This window comes from Carcharodon carcharias, chromosome 11 (assembly GCF_017639515.1).
Source record: "Carcharodon carcharias isolate sCarCar2 chromosome 11, sCarCar2.pri, whole genome shotgun sequence".
NCBI lineage: Eukaryota > Metazoa > Chordata > Chondrichthyes > Lamniformes > Lamnidae > Carcharodon > Carcharodon carcharias.
The window spans coordinates 93634516-93652840 of NC_054477.1; positions in this window are offsets into that span (position 1 = coordinate 93634516).

The window sequence follows — 18325 nt, forward strand, 5'->3', positions numbered from 1 at the left end:
GAGTGCAGGGTTAGAAGAGTGAATTGCGCATGGGAGGTGGGGTGTCAATAAATGACTAGGGAAAGGGGTGACTTGACTATGTGGATACAGGAAGACCTCGCTTACTGCCATGGTCTTGTACTTAATCTTTAAAATATATAAACATATAAATAAGACATATAAAGAAGACATTTAATGTTAAACAATTAACAAATGCATATCTCTAGGTTAGGGAGCTTGATGATGAGATTGCAAAGACAAGGGGAAGGAAATGGTGCAAAGCTGCAGCCAATCTCAGAATGCCTAACTATTTGTAACTTATAATTAATACAATTATAAATATGTACAGAAATATTACCAGACTAGAGTGTGGTTCTAAACTTTGTCTGAAGGAATCACTGATTAATTCTGGATTAGAGTAGGTGAGCTTTGCTTCTTAAGAGTTGGACAACTTTTTGTGTCATTCAACATGAATGAAGGAGGATTCCTAAACCAATGGAAATTAACTCAGACTGGGATTTTCCATGCCCGCTGGCATTGGGCATGTTTGGTGATATGAGTGGACGATCTGGCGCGCTTGGTTTCACGACAGTGTGAAACCAGTTTCCAATCTTCCACTCAGCCCACGGATGGCGGACTGCATTTCTCACCATCAGACTTCTGGAACCTCATTGTGATATATATGCATATCATTATTAGGCAAGCCCGCTGGAATCGCTTCCCCCTCGCTGGATCGTCTGTCCACGTCAGCAGAAAAACATGCCGACGTGTTCGTGTACTTGGCGGGCTGCACGTCACTCGGGGTTTCAAGGTTTGCCTACTTTGCTTCGGGCAGCACTCGCAGTCATCAGCACCAGGTTTCACAGACAGCACCACATCACTTTTAGGGGGGCCCACGGGCAGCTCTGCCTACCAAACCAGCCATACAAAATTTAAAAAGAATTGATTTTTTCAAATATATATCTTGGGTATGTGAAAATGGTGGCAGGGTTGGCTTTTCAATGGCTGCAGGGCTAGGGCTTGCTTGGGGAAGGGGGAGAAGTGGCCTCAGGCAAGGGAAGAGGCTGCAGGATGAGGGCTGTACTGTAGAAGGGGGGTATCCCAGGGTGTGTGTGTGGGGACACATGTTGATCAGTGCAAGTGGCCACAAGACGGTGAGTGTTGAGGAGGCAGTCTCCAGAGGAGGTGAGGCCAGGTGGACATGTGAGGGTGTGTGTGTGAGAATGGATGGTGATGTCCCTTGAGCTGGCAGTGAGTGAGATGCCAGTGAATGTGTGATGGGCTTGAGTGTGTGAGTTTAGAGTGATGAGATAGTTGCCATACACTGGCTGCATGGATGAGATCATTCATCCTCTATCTGCATTGGATGGCCAACCTCTTCTGTGCAGCATTGGCACTGATCACCACTGCCATCACCTACCAAGCCAGAGTGGTAATGTATCTGCCCCTCCTGCAGCCTGAGGGTGGAAGCATTGAGCACAGCTGTACTTTAAATGTAGTGCCTGGTGTGATGATGCAGCGAGGTGATGGTGTGGCAGGCGAATTGAAGCCCGTCCGCCATTGAAACGATGTGTATCCAATGAATGCATAATTAATGCAGCGAGTTTGGGACGATACAGCATGAAAAGCTGCCATTGCAGCCCATGGGTCATTTTTCCCGCCCGCTACCGCACTTAGTGCAAATCTGGGGCGATTCCGCCCTCTGCCTGTGACAAGACAAAAGTGTTATTATGCTGTTGAGCTGCCTTCAGGATGGATGGTGAACTATATTTAACAGTACAACAAATTCGGGGTTAAAGGACTTACTTATTTGTGATTGTCGGATGGGTTAATTTAATGTGATGCTAAATTTTACATAATTGACAAATTCTCCTTCAAAAATAAAGTAACCAAATTTTATTTAAAAAAAAATCTGAAAATGCTTCTTATTTTATCATCATAGAGTAATCCAGCACAGAGGATACCACTTGACCCATCAAGCCTGTTGCTGGCTCTTTCAAATAGCAACAGTACGCTATCATTTCCTATGTCGCTGCAATTTTTTTTACCCCATTCCCTTTTGACAGCTGCTATTGAATCTGTATGCACCTCATGCACATTCCAAATCCTAACCTATTGCATTATAAAGCTTTTCCTAATGTCACCTCTAGTTCTTTTGCCAATGAATTTAAACCTGTATCCTTTGGTTAGCAACCCTTTGGCCTTGGAAACTCTTTACTTACTCTGTCTAAACTATTCATGATTTTAAACACCTTTATTAAATCTCCTTTTAGCCTTCTCTACTCTAAGAACAACACCAGCTTCTCCAATCTATCCATGTAAATAATCTCTTATACCTGGAACGGTTCTAAGAAATGTTTACTGCACCATCTCCAAAGCTTTCATATCCTTCCAAACGTGTGATGCCCAGATTTGGACACAATGCTCCATTTCAGGCTACACCAGTGTTTTATAAATGTTTGTTGTAAAGGTTTGGCTTTATATTTTATGCCTCTCTAACATCCAATCAACATGCTCTATTAACTGCTTTGTTAATCTGTTCTCCCACCTTTAAAAATTTATGCACAAACTTCATGTCTCTCTGTTCTTGTGTCCCCTTTAAAATGATACCATTTAGCAGGTAGTATCTCTCATTCTCCCTGCCATTCCCCCAGTTTGCCTATGCTGTCTTGATGTCAATTACTATCTTCCTCACTGTTTCCAAGTTTTGTGTAGTCCGCAGATTTTGAAATCATGCCTTTAACTATATCCAAGTCATTAACGTATATCAAAAACAGCAGTGATTCTAGTACTGAGCCCTAGGGAACACCACTGTATATCTCCGGTGAGTTTAAACAATTTCACCACAGCTCTTTTTTTAATCCCTTAAGCAACACAGTATGCATCCTGCTACTGCCTCTTTTATCCCTTACCTTCAATTCTGCTAACAAGTGTATAATGTGGTACTTAGAAACCTTTTGTAAAAAAATTTCATACTGTTACAAATATATATTTTTTGACAATTCTTTCTATAAATATCTATGCTACAACACTGTGGCCGGGGATTTCCATCCCTGTTGGCGTCAGGTGTTATGGTGGACGTGAGCGAACAATATGGCAAGGCCAAAAATCGGTTTCACAACGTCATGAAACCAGTTTGCAATCATCTGCTCCACCCGCCAGAAGTCGGGAATGCCATTTTAATACATCTGACTATAATTTTACCCCTGCTCACCAGAATCTTCCCCCCAAGCTGGATCATCCAGGCACATTGGCTGGAAAACATGCCGGCACAGAACAAGCGTGGGTAAGTGTGACAGGCAGAAATTGGGACTTAACGTTAGGGCCTTGCTCACATTGTGTACATCTGAGGAGCAGAAGATGCTGGAGCTCTACAACTACCAGACACCAGAGGAACATATGAATCGCATGCTGGCTGGACTTTCATGGACATGGCTCCACCATGAAGCAGCTCACAGAAGGTGGGAGGTCACCATTGATGTCTCGGGTCTGCTTTGGAACATCAGGATCTTGGCCATGGGATGATCATCAAGGGGGTGGAGAGGAAGGTCCAGCTGTGAGTGGGAGAGGAAGGTGCACTGGGCGGGGGGGGCGGGGGGGGCGGCGGCTGTGGGCATGGTAGGAAGGCGTTGAAGGGGGGCGAATTTGGGAAGGGGGTAATGATAGTGCTGCGGGGTGAGGGGGGAGGGAGTATGGGGGAGAAGGTTGCAATGGGGGAGAATGCAGCAACTAGGGAGGTAGATGTAAAGGGGAAAGAAGGCGTAAGGGCATGAGTTCAATAGGGGAAGGAATCCAGGGGTAGGAGGGAATCTGGGTGGAAGACGGAGTAAGGGTGGAGGAGGGAATAAGGGGGGGGATGTCCAGGTGAACATGCAAGGGCGGGGTCTGCGGAATCAATGACTGCCTCCTCAGGAGCAAAGTCAGGATGGGCATGGTAGGAGGGAATGGTAAATGTGAGCGAGGTCAAAGGGAGCCAGGAGGGTGAGGGTGCATCAATAGTGGCAGAAGGGATAGCGAGGGTGGTTGGTGGGAGCTCGGAGGCAGACATAGACCCTGGTGATGGGAAGGAGGCGGTTGGGGAGATCAGTGTGGGTGGGGGTGGGATTCTCAGAAAGGTAGGGAGCATGCACGTTCACCTGGACATCCTGGAAAGAAAAGAATTCTAGTTGGCAGGTGACGGTGGGGAGGTGGAAGGTGATGCCAATGGGGTCAACGGTGATGGGGGAAAAGACGTGGGTGACTGGGGGAGGGGAAAGGATGGGGGAGCTTAAAACAAACCTTACAACAACCAGGCATCTGGAATCGATAGTGAGAGGAGCCTCATGTTGGACGGGCACAGGTGCTGCATGGGAATGTGATCAGTGGGCGGAGATGCAGGTCGGCTCAGATGGGCAACTGAAAGAGAACCCCTGCAGGCAGCATTGAAAATGCTCAGGACATGAGTATGATGGAGGAAGGCTCTGCATGTGTGGGAGAATGCTTCCATAGGACTCTGAAAGGCCCTGCCACACCCACACTTCTCCCTCCAGAATCACATGTGGTCCAGCAGCGTGCAGCTGAACTGCTAGTGTGTGGTGGGGGGTGGGGGGAATGCAGGGGGAGGACTCGTGAAGCCTGTAAATGAAGCCAACAGATACCGTTACACATTACTCAGTGATAGTGAATATATTTTCAGAGTATAAAGTGACAAAATGTGTTCACCTGTGCAACCACTTGTGGTCAGAAATTCTTAACTTTCCATGCTTACCAGTTCTTCAAGGTGCTGCCCTGACATCCGCAGGAAGGGTGTGGACAACTTGTGCAATGATTGGCCTGTTGCTTCTGATGAATTAGGTATACTTCCTCTGAGAGCTGAGGCCTTTAGGGCCCTGGCTTGCTTTGGTTGTCCTCCTGTGGTGACAGAGGATGAGTTTGAGGGGGTTATTTCTGCAGACTCTCCATAATGAGTTGGAAGGCCAAATCCAGAGGCTCGTCACCTGACTCAGACCTCACAAATGCCTCTTCCTCAGCAGTCCTCCAAGTACCAGGGAGCTTGGCTGAACCTGCCTCCTCCTGGTGTGGACGTGGGTCCGTGTGGTGCCCACCAGATTATGAACCTAAGTCTGCTCTAGATCTTGGCCCCACTGTGTTATGTGTCTCTGTGCTGGTGGAGGGTGTGGCTAAGCACTGTGGGGGTCCTCCAGGCTGCTTATTTCAGCTATTCAATGGAGGAGGTGTCCTCTTTGCTTGAGGTGAGGACGTGGATGGAGCTGAGGGACTGGCTGGCTGAGGGCATCAGTCACTTGGCAGAGCTCCGTGTGAACCAAAGTAAAGATCATTAGTGCATGGCAGCAGAGTCAAAAGCAGGAGAGAGCACTCGCAGTTACGTAGAGAGAGGGATGATGTGGTGCAGGATCCTCACATGGCTGTTCTCTGTCGACCTCAATGTTGCCACAGGCATGGTCCATGCCCTCACCAGTCAGCATGATGGTACGCTCCTCAAAGTGAGTGAGGGGCCTAATGTGGGCCATTCCAACCCCAGTCTGGGACCTCTTCCTGCTGTTGTGAGCCAGCTTCTCCTGCATGAAAACAGGCAGAGAGAGTGTGAGCAGGACACATGGCATTGCGTGGAATATTTGTGTGGTGAGTGAAGCCATGGATGGGATGAGGTCACGAGCTTTAGAGGGTGCAAGCCTGAAGGAGATGTGAGGCTGTGTGAGAGAGTGAGCGGTGTTGTCCCTTGAGGTATGAGATCCCTGTGGATGTGTGATGGGTTTGTGAGTTGAGAATGATGAGAAGAGTGACTTACCCTGGTGGAACAGATGAGAGCATTCATCCTTTTCCTGCAATGGGCAGCTGTCCTCTTTGCAGGGCATTGGCGCTGACCACTGCTGTCACTGCCTCCAATGCTGGATTGCTGCTTGCTGGTCTTTCCCCAGAGTGGAGTTAGAGGACCTCTGTGTCCAATAGGCACTCAAGGAAGAGTCGCTAAATTTGGGATTTAAAGAAGGCTCAGGCCTCTGAGTGCTGGCAACAACAATCAGATGGTGAGTGTGATCTGCCCACTTTCCAGCTGTTGAAGTTTATTTGGCCCGGAATTGGCCAAAGTTTGTCTTTGTTGGTTATCTAGATGCATACCATGGAACTTCAGGGCCACATATGAGAACTGATTAGGTACATGCCCACTACAATTTTGGCCACCAGTTGTACACACCAGGAAACCTTAAATGCCATGCCCATGAATTCCTGTACATTGAAATGAATTGATGTGAAATTGTGTGCAGCACTCTCACTTGCAATAACATCCCATGACAGATGGGAGAGGAACAGAGGGATGGGGGCAGGGTTAAACCATCAAACCTGTGAGACATGACCCTTGCTGAATACCCACACTCCCGCTGCCTTTTTATGACAGCAACACTTATCCATAAAATCAACCCTAAAAACTGAATGCAATTCATTTTCATATCTCAAGTCAGGGGTACTAACCTATCATGCATTCTGATTTTTCCATCAATGATGCTAAAAGTAACCCTGTCTGAACTTTCAGGACTATTAATTTCGAACTGAATAAACTGTCAAATAAGACATGTTAGAATAAGTAGAATTGAGTTGCTGCGGGTTCAAAGAGATGAATGGCTGGGTTCAGGGTACTCATAAGTACTAAACTTGAATATCGCTGAAAAGAGCGATACGTTGCTGGTGAAGCTTTTCATCTTGCACTAATCAGAACAAACACAAGAATGCCAAATTTCAAATGATCACATCAATTTATACCACAAAAGGAGGTGCTGATTGGTTGGCAGGTCAACTCTGATTGGCCGAAGCCTTGTCATAGAGAAAGTAACTGAGGACTATAGGCTACCCAGCTAATAGCTACACCAACAACCAGTTTAAGATAATCAATTGAGCTTGTAACATGGCACAATTACACTTGCTAGAATTGACGTTCACAAGCAGAGACCATTCTCTGCAGACAAAAGGAACATATTGTAGCCTTATGCCTTTTTTGAATTACCTGGGAGATCAGGGAGCCTATTGTTCCCTGTTGCTTTCTCCTGGGCAATGCCTCGGTCAATCTGAGCCAACTGGTCAACCAATCAGCAATCTTTTCTCCTGGAATATAAATTGTGATCATTTGAAATTCGACATTCTTGCATTTGTCTTGATGAATGCAAGATGAAAAGCTTTGACAACATATCTAAAGTGAGCGTGGGACCCTTGGAGGATGCAACTAGAAAATTGATAACAGGGAACAGGGAAATGGCATGTAACTTAAACCAATATTTTGCATCAGTTTCACTGTCGAGGACATTATAAACATTCCAAAGATGTCAGATAAGCAAGGAGCAAATGGAAGGAAATATCTTGTAACAGTCTCTATCACAAGGGACAAAGTATTTGACAAACTAATGGGACTAAAGGCAGATGAGTTGCCAGGACCTGATGGCCTGCATCCAAGGCTTTTAAAGGAAGTGGCTGTAGAGGTTATGGAGGCATTGGTTGAAATATTCCAGAACTCACTGGATTCCGGGAGGGTCCCAGCGGATTGGTAAACCACTAATGTGAGGCCCCTGTTCAAGAAGGGAGGGAGACAAAAAAACAGGAAACTATAGGCCAGTCAGTCTAACATCTATCGTTGGGAAACTGCTAGAGTCCATTATTAAGGAAGAAATAGCAGGACATTTAGAAAAGGTTAACGCAATCAAACAGAGTCAACATATTTTTGTGAAATGGAAATTATGTTTGACAAAATTGCTAAGAGTTCTTTGAGGATATAACAAGCAGAGTTGATAAAGGGGAACTGGTAGATGTAATGTATTTGGATTTCCAGAAGGTGCCACATAAAATGTTAGTGCACAAGATACAAGCTCATGGTATTGGGGATAATGTATTAGCATGGATTGAGGATTGGTTAACATACAGGATACAGAGAGCCGGTCTTAATGGGTCTTTTTCAGGTTGGAAAGACATAACTAGTGGAGTGCTTGAAGGATTAGTCCTAGGGCCTCAATTATTTACTATTTATATTAATGACTTGGAGGAGGGGGCAGAGTGTAAAGTATCCAAATTTGCTGATGATACAGAAATAGGTGGGAGGGCATGTTGTGATGAGGACATAAGGAATCTGCAAAGGGATGTAGATAGGTTGAGTAAGTGTGCAAAAAACTTAGCAGATCGAATTTAATGTAGGAAAATGTAAGGTCATGCACTTTGGTAGGAAAAATCAAAAGGCAGACTATTATTTAAATAGAGAGAGACTCCGAACAAGTGCAGCACAGAGGGATCTGGGTGTTCTTGTGCATGAAACACAAAATTTTAGCAAGCAGGTGCAGCATGTAATTAAGGCAAATGGAATTTTAGCCTGTATGGCTAGGGGGTTGGAGTTTAAAAATAGGGAAGCCTTGTTACAACTGTACAGGGTGTTGATGGGGCTGCACCTTGAATACTGTGTACAGTTTTGGTCCCCATATTTAAGGAAGGATATACAGCCATTGGAGGATATTCAAAAGAGATTCACTAGGCTGATTCCTGGGATGAAGGGGTTGACTTATCAAGAACGGCTAAATAGGTTAGGCCTTTATTCATTAGAGATTAGACAAATGAGGGGTGATCATATTGAAACGTACAAGATTCTGAGGGGGCTTGACAGGGTAGATATTGAGAAAATGTTTCCACTAGCGGGGGAATCTCAAACTAGGGGCATAGAATAAGGGGACATTCATTTAAAACTGAGATGAAAAGGGATGTCTTCTCTCAGAGGGTAGTGAATATTTGGAATTCTCTAACCCAAAGAGCTGTGGAGGCTAGATCACTGAAAGTATTTAAAGAGGAGGTAGATAGATTTTTGAGATTTCGAGGAGTCGAGGGCTATGAGGAACTGGTGCGAAAGAGGACTTGAGGCCTGGGGCTGATCATCCATGATCTTATTGAATGACGGGTCAGGCTTGAAGGGCCGAATGGCCTACTCCTTCTCCTATTTCCTATGTTCTTATGTCTCTCAGTCCAAGGTAGCTAATTTATTTAATGCTCATTATATGGCCTTGATATTAGTACCCCATGACACATGGGAGAGGAACAGAGGGATGGGGGCAGGGTTCAACCATCAAACCTGTGAAACATGACCCTTGCCGAGTACCTACATGCCCATTGCCTTTTTTATGCCAGCATGTATCTGAGTATGCTGCCAAGGAGATTTGGGTATGTAATTAAAATATTTAAATCATGACCTGACAATGCAATTTGGAAGCTGATTTAAAATTCATTGTTGCTGCATGGCTTTCCCAAGGTTTGAGAAACTACCAGTGAAAGGGAGGTGGAAGTTGCTGGCTCCATAAGGTCTAAAATATAAAAACAAAAAACTGCGGATGCTGGAAATCCAAAACAAAAACAGAATTACCTGGAAAAACTCAGTAGGTTGGCAGCATCTCCAGGAGAAGAAAAGAGTTGACGTTTCGAGTCCTCATGACCCTTCAACAGAACTGAGTGAATCTAAGGAGAGGGGTGAAATATAAGCTGGTTTAAGGTTTGTGGGGGGAGGTGTTGGGTGGGGGGAGAGAAGTGGGGGGGATGGGTGGTGTTGTTGTAGGGACAAGCAAACAGTAATAGGAGCAGATAATCTAAAGATGTCACAGACAAAAGAACAAAAGAACAGAGGCGTTGAAGGTGGTGATATTATCTAAATGAATGTGCTAAACTACCATCCATTCTTAATTAGCACATTCGTTTAGATAATATCACCACCTTCAACGCCTCTGTGTTCTTTTGTTCTTTTGTCTGTGACATCTTTTGATTATCTGCTTCTATCACTGCTTGTTTGTCCCTACAACCACACCACCCCCCCACTTCTCTCCCCCCACCCAAACCCTCCCCCCACCTTAAACCAGCTTATAGTTCACCCCTCTCCTTAGAGTCACTCAGTTCTGTTGAAGGGTCATGAGGACTCAAAACGTCAACTCTTTTCTTCTCCGCCAACGCTGCCAGACCTGCTGAGTTTTTCCAGGTAATTCTGTTTTTGTTTTGGCTCCATAAGGTCAGTGCCTTTTCCAGCTCTACATGTGGCCAGGACGAACAGAGTGAACCCCCTAGCCCCTCAAGAAAGTCCTTGGCCTGCCTCCACCAATCATGGCCTCTCTCTTCCCACCTCACTTCACCTGGAAAACTGACACAGTCACAGTTCCAATGTTTTCTCTCTCCTTGCTCCAATGTCCAATCTTTCTTACCTGGGCTGGATTTTCCAGCCCCTCCCGCGGGTGGGATCTTTTGGTCCTGCCAATGTGAATGGATGTTTCAATGGCTCACTGGCAACGCTGTGGGGGGAATGAAAAATGTCAGCCCTGATCTTCCTCATCTCAAAGCCCAATCTTCCCCATCCTGATTTTACCCTAGCCCCGCCCTGATCTTCCTCCACCTCGATGTTCCCCACCTCGATCGAACCCCCACTAATCTTCCCCTGCCCTGATTTCCTGTGTCTCAATAGCCAATATTCTCTGCCCTGAGCATTCCTCCCACCCCCAATCTTCCCTTGCCCTGATCTTCCCCAAATCTTCCCTGGCTCAATGTTACCTCACCACAATGTTCAGTGTTATTCCTGCTGTAATATCCATTTATTTCCCCACTGCCACCTGATCTCTGACTTTCCGCCTCTCCAGTGATTGTCAGCGTTTTGCTCTCCTGTGTCTGGCTGTAGCTTCTTGCTGCCAACGCACCTTTCCAGCTATTGGCCAGGCTGTCAGTTTGTCTGGCTGGTGGGTGCAAAACAAATTTAGAATAATGCTGTTAAATTTGGCAGGATGTCCTAGCTAGGTAATTTGGCCACTTTCAGCTTCCCCTGCATTCTCCCTGCCTCCCTTTAAATATCACGATCTATGTTTGTTTATGGCATACAAATCTTAACATGCCTCCAAAGACCCACTCAAGTGCAACAGCTCAATTAACCTCACTTTAGAATTGGTCACAAGTTGGAGTTATGATGACATGTTTCCATGCATCTTAACTTTGACTATACACTGAGTGAGTAATTTATCCTGGAAATCCCCTCCCCTTGATTCCTTATAGTAGTAATTACCTGCTTCCTGGAGAAGCATAGCTCTGTAAAGCTATCATTGAAATCATATGTCAGTAAACAATTGACCAAATTGCAGAATGATATAAGGATTTTTTAAGTGATTTGCTTCTAGAACAGTTGTATGTTTGCCTATTACTGAAATTACAGATGCCACGAGAAGAAATCTGTGCAGTAATATTTAAGTAAGTAATGAAAATAACACCAGAACTACACTTCAAACAACTGTCAGAACCTCACTAATGTTACAGTATATACACACAAGTAGATTGATCTTTAATAATCCCAAAACTCTGTACAAATGATCTGGCTCAATTAAAAGCATAAGTAGAACTATCCTTCTCCTGTTCCCTGGCAACTTAATCATAAATGTTTGAATTACTAAAATCTCACAGATTGGGCCATAATTATAGGATACTCCCCAAAGAAAACTTCAGATAAATTAATATCAGTTGAAGTTATGCTGTGAAGTGCTACATGATAATAATGAATTCTCCCCACTTCTTCAACAAACCTCTTAACGTGCAGTCCAAAATATACCAGCTCCTTTCGCTGGGACTTTAAGAAGCCTGGTGATAAAAAAGAAGTCTGATGGTCTGCCTCAGTTTTTTTGGAGATGATCAGGATCAAATACATTTTATCCCCTTAATGCCATAATGTGAACTAATAAGCATGTTAGGCTCGCTTGACCTTGATGGAAAAAATCTTAAAGTGATAAGAAATCTTTATTGGGAACAAACTGCAGCCATAAAAGTGGAGAACAATCTAAGTGAATTTGTGAAGATTAAAAGAGGGGTCAGATAGGGATTTGTTTTGTCCCCTGATTTATTCAGTTTGCATAGTCAAAATACTCTGAGGGAGATTGAAAACTTTCCTGGATTAGTAGCTGGAAGCTACAACCTTAAAAAGATACGCCGATGATACCATTCTTATTGCCGACTCTAAGAGAAACTGTAGAGAAACTGGGAACACCACCACCTAGACGTTCCCCTCCAAGCCACTCACCATCCTGAATTGGAAATATATCGCCGTTCCTTCACTGTTGCTGGGTCAAAATCCTGGAACTCCCTTCCTAACAGCACTGTGGGTGTACCTACACCACATGAACTGCAGCAGTTCAAAAGGCAGCTCACCACCATCTTCTCGAGGGCAATTAGGGATGGACAATAAATGCTGGCCTAGCCAGCAACGTCCATGTCCCATGAAGGAATTAAAAAAGTGTTTGGGTAGAGTAGTGAGTGAAAGTGAGAAGAAAGAGCATAGCATAAATTGTAAGAAAACCAAATGTCTGGTACTGTCCAGAAAGAAAATCATACCAGAATGTAAGATCACAGTGAAGAATGAAGCGCTCCGACAGCTAGACAAATTGTTACCTAGGATGTATGTTAATATTGAACAGAAAGTGTGACCAAGAAATAAGACAAAGGATTGGAATGTTCAAAGATGCATTTCAAAAAATGAAAAAGATAATGATCAACTCAAAATTAGCCTTGAAAACAAAGCTGAGAATCCTGGAATGCTACATCATACCAATTTTGACATACAGAAGTGAGTGTTGGGCAATCAGTGAAGCAATGTAGAGAAGAATTAAGGCTGCAGGGTTATGGTTTTTGAGGTGAATAATGAAGATATCTTGGACAAGTCACAATACCAATGAAGAGGTTCTAGTAAAATCTGAGACCAAAAGAACTCTGCGAACCAAGGTCAGGAAAAGACAGTTGGAATTTCTTGGGCATATAATAAGGAATCATGATTTAGAAAGCCTGAGGCTGATGGGAAAGATCAATGGTAAAACAGATTGAGGTAGACAAAGAATGATCTTTTTAAGGAGCCTCACAAACTGGTTGACTGTGCCACCAATGAAGATGATCTACACTTCTAGAGCAAGATACACGTGGAAGGTCGTAGTCACCAATGCCCTCTTAGGGCATGGTACCTTAAGAGAGAGAGAATGGCGAAATACCAAAAGGTTCTCTCATTCTCTTCCATCTATAACTTAAAAGTTTTGTTATTTTTTCTACAGTAATTCTGAAAGCTATTCTTTTTCTTGAGATTAGGCTTACTTTCTCATTTTCCAAACCAGTAAACAATACTTGTGGAAAGCTGATGCAACACCCTTGAGGCTAGGCAGTTAATATGTAAGGAATTTCCTGCAGCAATTCATCATTAACTAAACTGCCATAGTTTGTGTAGCATTCCATGGATGTGAGTATTTTACATTTGTGAAAGCTGATTCTGTTAAGATATAAAACAGATGGCATTAATGCTGATTAACCAATATGATGGCATTTCATTGTCTAATAAAACAACAACTTATATTTATATAGTGCCTTTACCTAATGAAAATATCCCAAAGTGCATCGCAAGAGCATTATAAAACAAAATGTGATACCAAACCACATAAGGAGATATTAGGTTGGATGACCAAAAACTCGGTCAAAGTGGCAGATTTTAAGAAGTGTCTCAAAGGAGAAAAGTGAGGTAGAGAGGGGAGAAGTGTAGGGAGGGGACTCCAGAGCTTGGGGCCTAGGCAACTGAAGACACAGCCACCAATGTTGGAACAGTTCTAACTGGGAATGTACATGAGGCCAGAATTAGAGGAGTGCAGATATCTTGGATGGTTGTCGGGCTGGAGGAGTTTACAGAGATAGAGAAGAGCAAGGCCATGGAGGGATTTGTAAACAAGGATGTGAGTTTTAAAATCAGGATGTAAATAATTAGACACAGTTATGGTCTAGACATTCAGAGAGATAGAGAGAGTAAAGATTTGTATTGGTCAATTTTCTTTTCTGTTTTCTTTCATTTCCCTTCGCTTCTCCCATTACTGTTCTCTCCAGACTCTGGTATTTTCCCCAAACGTGTCTCTCAATACTTAAGTTCCCATTTTAAGCTCACCCACCTACCAGGTGGTTTTGGATTGGATGCCCATTTTACAGCATGCCTGATTTTCTTCCGCTTTGACTTTTTGTGATAGAAGTTGCCTCTGATCTGAATTTCTTCGGCAACCTGGAAGTATGCATCAGAGCTTGGTTACTTGTCTACCTTGAAATTTGCTAATATTTTTGGAGCCAATTGCTTTCTATTGTTATCATTAATAATCCAGTAATTCTTCAATTATTGCTGTTTTAGGTTTTATAATCTACAATGTATTGTCAATATAGAATCACAGAATGGTTGCAGCACTGTGCGGTGGCCATTCTGCCCATGTGCCTGTGTTAGCTCTCTAGGACTAACTGAGCTCGACCCATTCCACAGCCTTTTCCCTGTAGCCCTGCTTCTTCAGATAATTATCCAATTCCCATTTGAAAGTTACAATTGAAGTTGCAATGGCTGCACTCTCAGGCAGTGTATTTCTGATCCTAACCACTCACTGCAAGAAAAGGTTTTTCCTCAGATCGCCTCTGGTTCTTTTACCAATCACCTTAAAGCAGTGTCCTCGGGTTCTCAAGACTTCTGTCCATGGGAACAGTTTCTCCATTTCAGCTCTGTGCAGGTCCCTCATAATTTTGAATACCTCTATCAAATCTATACTCAACCTTTGCCATTGGTACCTGGTAATATAAATTACAGCATAAACCAGCACATCCTTCCATTCACCAAGGGCAATGCCACTGGCAATCCACTAATAATATTTTAAAAGTCTTACGAAAATAGGAACATACAAATTAAGAGCAGGCGTAGGCCATTCAGCCCTTCGAGCCTGCTCTGCCATTCAACAAGATCATGGCTCATCTAATTGTGGCCTCATCTCTGCATGCCTGTCTATACACTTTGGCTCCCTTGTCAATCAAAAGCCTATTGAATTCAGCCTTAAAAATATTCACTGAGACTGCCTCCACCGCTCTCTGGGGAAGCGATCTTCACAGACTCATGGCCCTCTGAGAGAGAAAATTTCTCCTCATTTCTACACTGAATGGGAGAGCCCTTATTTTTAAACTGTGTCTCCCGGTCCTGGTCATTCCCACAAGGGGAACATCCTTTTAGCATCCACCACGTCAAGTCCCCTCAGGATCTTATATGTTTCAATAAGATCGCCTCTTGTTCTTCTAAACTCCAATGGATACAGGGCCAACCTGTCCAACCTTTCCTCATAGGATACCTTCCTCATTCCAGGAATCAATTGAGTGAACCTTCTCTGACCTGCATCTAATGCAATTATGTCCTTTTTTAAATAAGGAGAATAACTGCAGCAAAACTTCCCTACTTGTACATTCCATTCCCCTTGCAATAAACAACATTCCATTTGCCTTCCAGTCACTTGCTGTACCTGCATACTAACTTTTTGTGATTCATGTACCAGGACACCCAGATCCCTCTGTACCTCAAAGTTCTGCAATCTCTCACCATTTAACTAATATGCTGCTTTTTTATTCTTTCTGCCAAAGTGGACGAGTTCACATTTTCCCACATTATACCCCACCTGCCAAATTTTTACCCACTCATTTAACCTATTTATATCCGTTTGCAGACTCCTTATGTCCTCTTCACTTGCTTTCCTACCTATCTTTGTGTCATGCATAAGTCTTGCATAAAACACATACTTCCTTTAAGTGTTGCAATTGCTTCTTCTGATACTTACTGTCAAACCAATTTTTGTCATCTCTGCGGCCACATTCACACAATATCTATATGTAGTGTGCATACACCTAACTTTGATTGAGTGCCCCAGTTTTTGATTTATTTCTGTGCATTGCCACCTGCCTGAGTGGTACTAAAATTTACCCTCTGGCCTTTTCCTGTTCTCTAGGCCTGATTTTAACTCAGAGCAAGAATAAGATAGGGGTGACAAATGACAATGCGCCCTGATTTGAATTCCTCAGCCGTATGCTCCCCATCCAAAGTTTCAGACTGTGGAATTGGAGGAAGGCACCAGCGGTAGGTCACCAGGCCTGCCCACTCACCAGGTTTTTGCTGGGTGGGTAGAGTAACAGGCACCTTCTGTATTAGCAGCTTGGGCTGAAATATCAATTGACCTGGTCCCGTAAGAGAAATGGCAACTCTGCTGTAACCAGGAGCAGGTTTAAGTTGGTCAAGTCCTACCAAAAGCTTTTATGCCTCTTTCAAAAGCACTAAAAGCACTTAACTTAAAGATATGTCCCTCTCATGGCAGAAATGCTACTTTCCTTATTGCAGAGACAGCAATGGGAAGTCTATTATTTAAATTGCACTGATAGAGTATCTGGACAGTTTACCTTTATATAGTGTAGGCTTCATTTATCATGAGAAGCATTTTGTCTGATTGAACCTTCTGGGGAGAGAAGAAAGGAAGGTTCATTATCCCCCTGCACCAGTCAGGTGCCTGTACATTTACCCTCTGTCCAATCACTGTTCCTAAGTCCCTAATTCTTGCTTGTCCTTCAAGGTGAAGATGACCATGTTCATCATCTAGAGTGTTTGATAGAGTTTCAGTGAGTACATAGGTGACTGCTAAGGCCGATCTGTTCCCAGAAGGTTCTGCTGCAAATATAACAGGATACCACAGACAATTGAGTTTTGGACAGTTGCTGGCTCAGGATTTCCTCTCCTTGCATCTTCTTTCTGCCTCTGATACACACTTGCTTCCGAAGGAGGCTGCACCATTTTTTATTTGGTTGCACCAGGTACAGCAATCTTGGGCGAGCTTCTTTCAGGGCTTAAAGTCGATATCAAAACTCCTAAGTGAAGCCTTCAGAATGTCCTAGTAGCGTTTCCTTTGACTGCCATGACTGCACACCCCAGACTCAAGCTCTCTATAGAAGATTTGTGTTGGTAAGTGAGTGTCAAGCATTTTGGCTACATGGCCAGCCCAACTCAGTTGTGACCATCTCAATACGGTGTGAATGCTTGGCATTCCAGCTCTGGTGAGCACCTCAGTGTCTGGTATTTTGTCCGGTCATCTGCCTTCAGAAGCTTCCAAAGGCAGCTTAAGTGAAAGTGTTTGAGCTTCTTGGCATGACATAGTCCAAGTCTCTCATGTGTAAAGCAGAGTGAGCAGGACTATTGCTCTATCGACTTTCAGTTTGGCAGGCAGATTTACTCCTCTTCATTCTCAGACTGATGTTCGAAGTCTACTGAAGGTTCTATTGCTTTGGCAATTCTTGCATGTGTCTTGTTAATATAGGCAGCTTGAGAGACTGTGCCACCGAGATAAGAGATAAGTGAACTTATCCACTGCTGACAGGTTCTAGTCATGAACTGAACCCTTGGGCTACTGTCCTGGCACTTTCCTGGAGCAGGCTGGTACATTACTTCAGTTCTCATTGTGTTGATCGTGAGGCTTAAGTTGTTGCATGCATTGGAGATCAAGTCCATGCTACATTGCATGTCCAATTCTGAACTTGCAGCTAGTGCACAGTCATCAGCAAACAGGAAATCATGAAGTATGTCCTTGGAGACCTTGCCCTTTGCCAGGTGTCAACTCAAATTGAGCAGCTTCCCATTCATGCAACATCTCATTTTGATGTCAGGATCACGATTGTGGAAGGTATCAGAGAGAATGGCAGAGAAAAACATGCTGGAGAGGGTTAGCACTAGCACTCAGCCCTGTCTAACTCCATTAGTAACTGGAAATGGGCCAGAAGACTCACCACCATCCAGGACACTGGTGAGCATGCCGTCATGGAACTGTCGAACCATTGTGATGAATTTCTCAGGGCAGCCAAATTTCTCCGTTACCTTCCAAAGGTCCTATTGGCTGAACTGTGTCAAATAAAGTATGATCAGAAATGTTCCCAGGGTGTCTTTAATAGACCAATGGAAACAAGGCCTTCAGCAACTTCCAAACATTTATTAGCTGTATCTAACTATTTACAGGGATAGCTAAGCATGAGGCTCCTTCCAGAAGCATCTTTCTGAGTTTTTGTGTCATTACTGACGGTGTATATTAGCTATTGGCATAATTGTTATTAACCCTTTACGTTACATCAAGGGTCTTGGTCAGGTCACCAAACATGGTGTAGAGGCCCATGTTCTGTTCTTGGTGTTTCTCCTGGAGCTGTTGAACTGCAAGCACCATATTGGTGGTTACTCAACCTTTAATCACACTGACTCTCCGGCAACAGATTCTGGCAGGGAGGTTGCTCTAAGCAGTTCAGAGGGATTCTGGCGAAGATTTTGCCACAATGAAGAAGAGTGAGGTTCCTCTATAATAGTCACAAGATTAGCGAGTTTCTTTCTTCTTGTACAACTGGTCAATGGAGGCATCTTTTTATTCTTGGTATTCTTGCAGGATAGTTCCTTGCTCCTACATAGACTGAAAGAGTTCAGCGAGCTTCTTGACCAAGCATAGGAACATAGGAAATAAGAGCAGGAGTAGGCCATTTG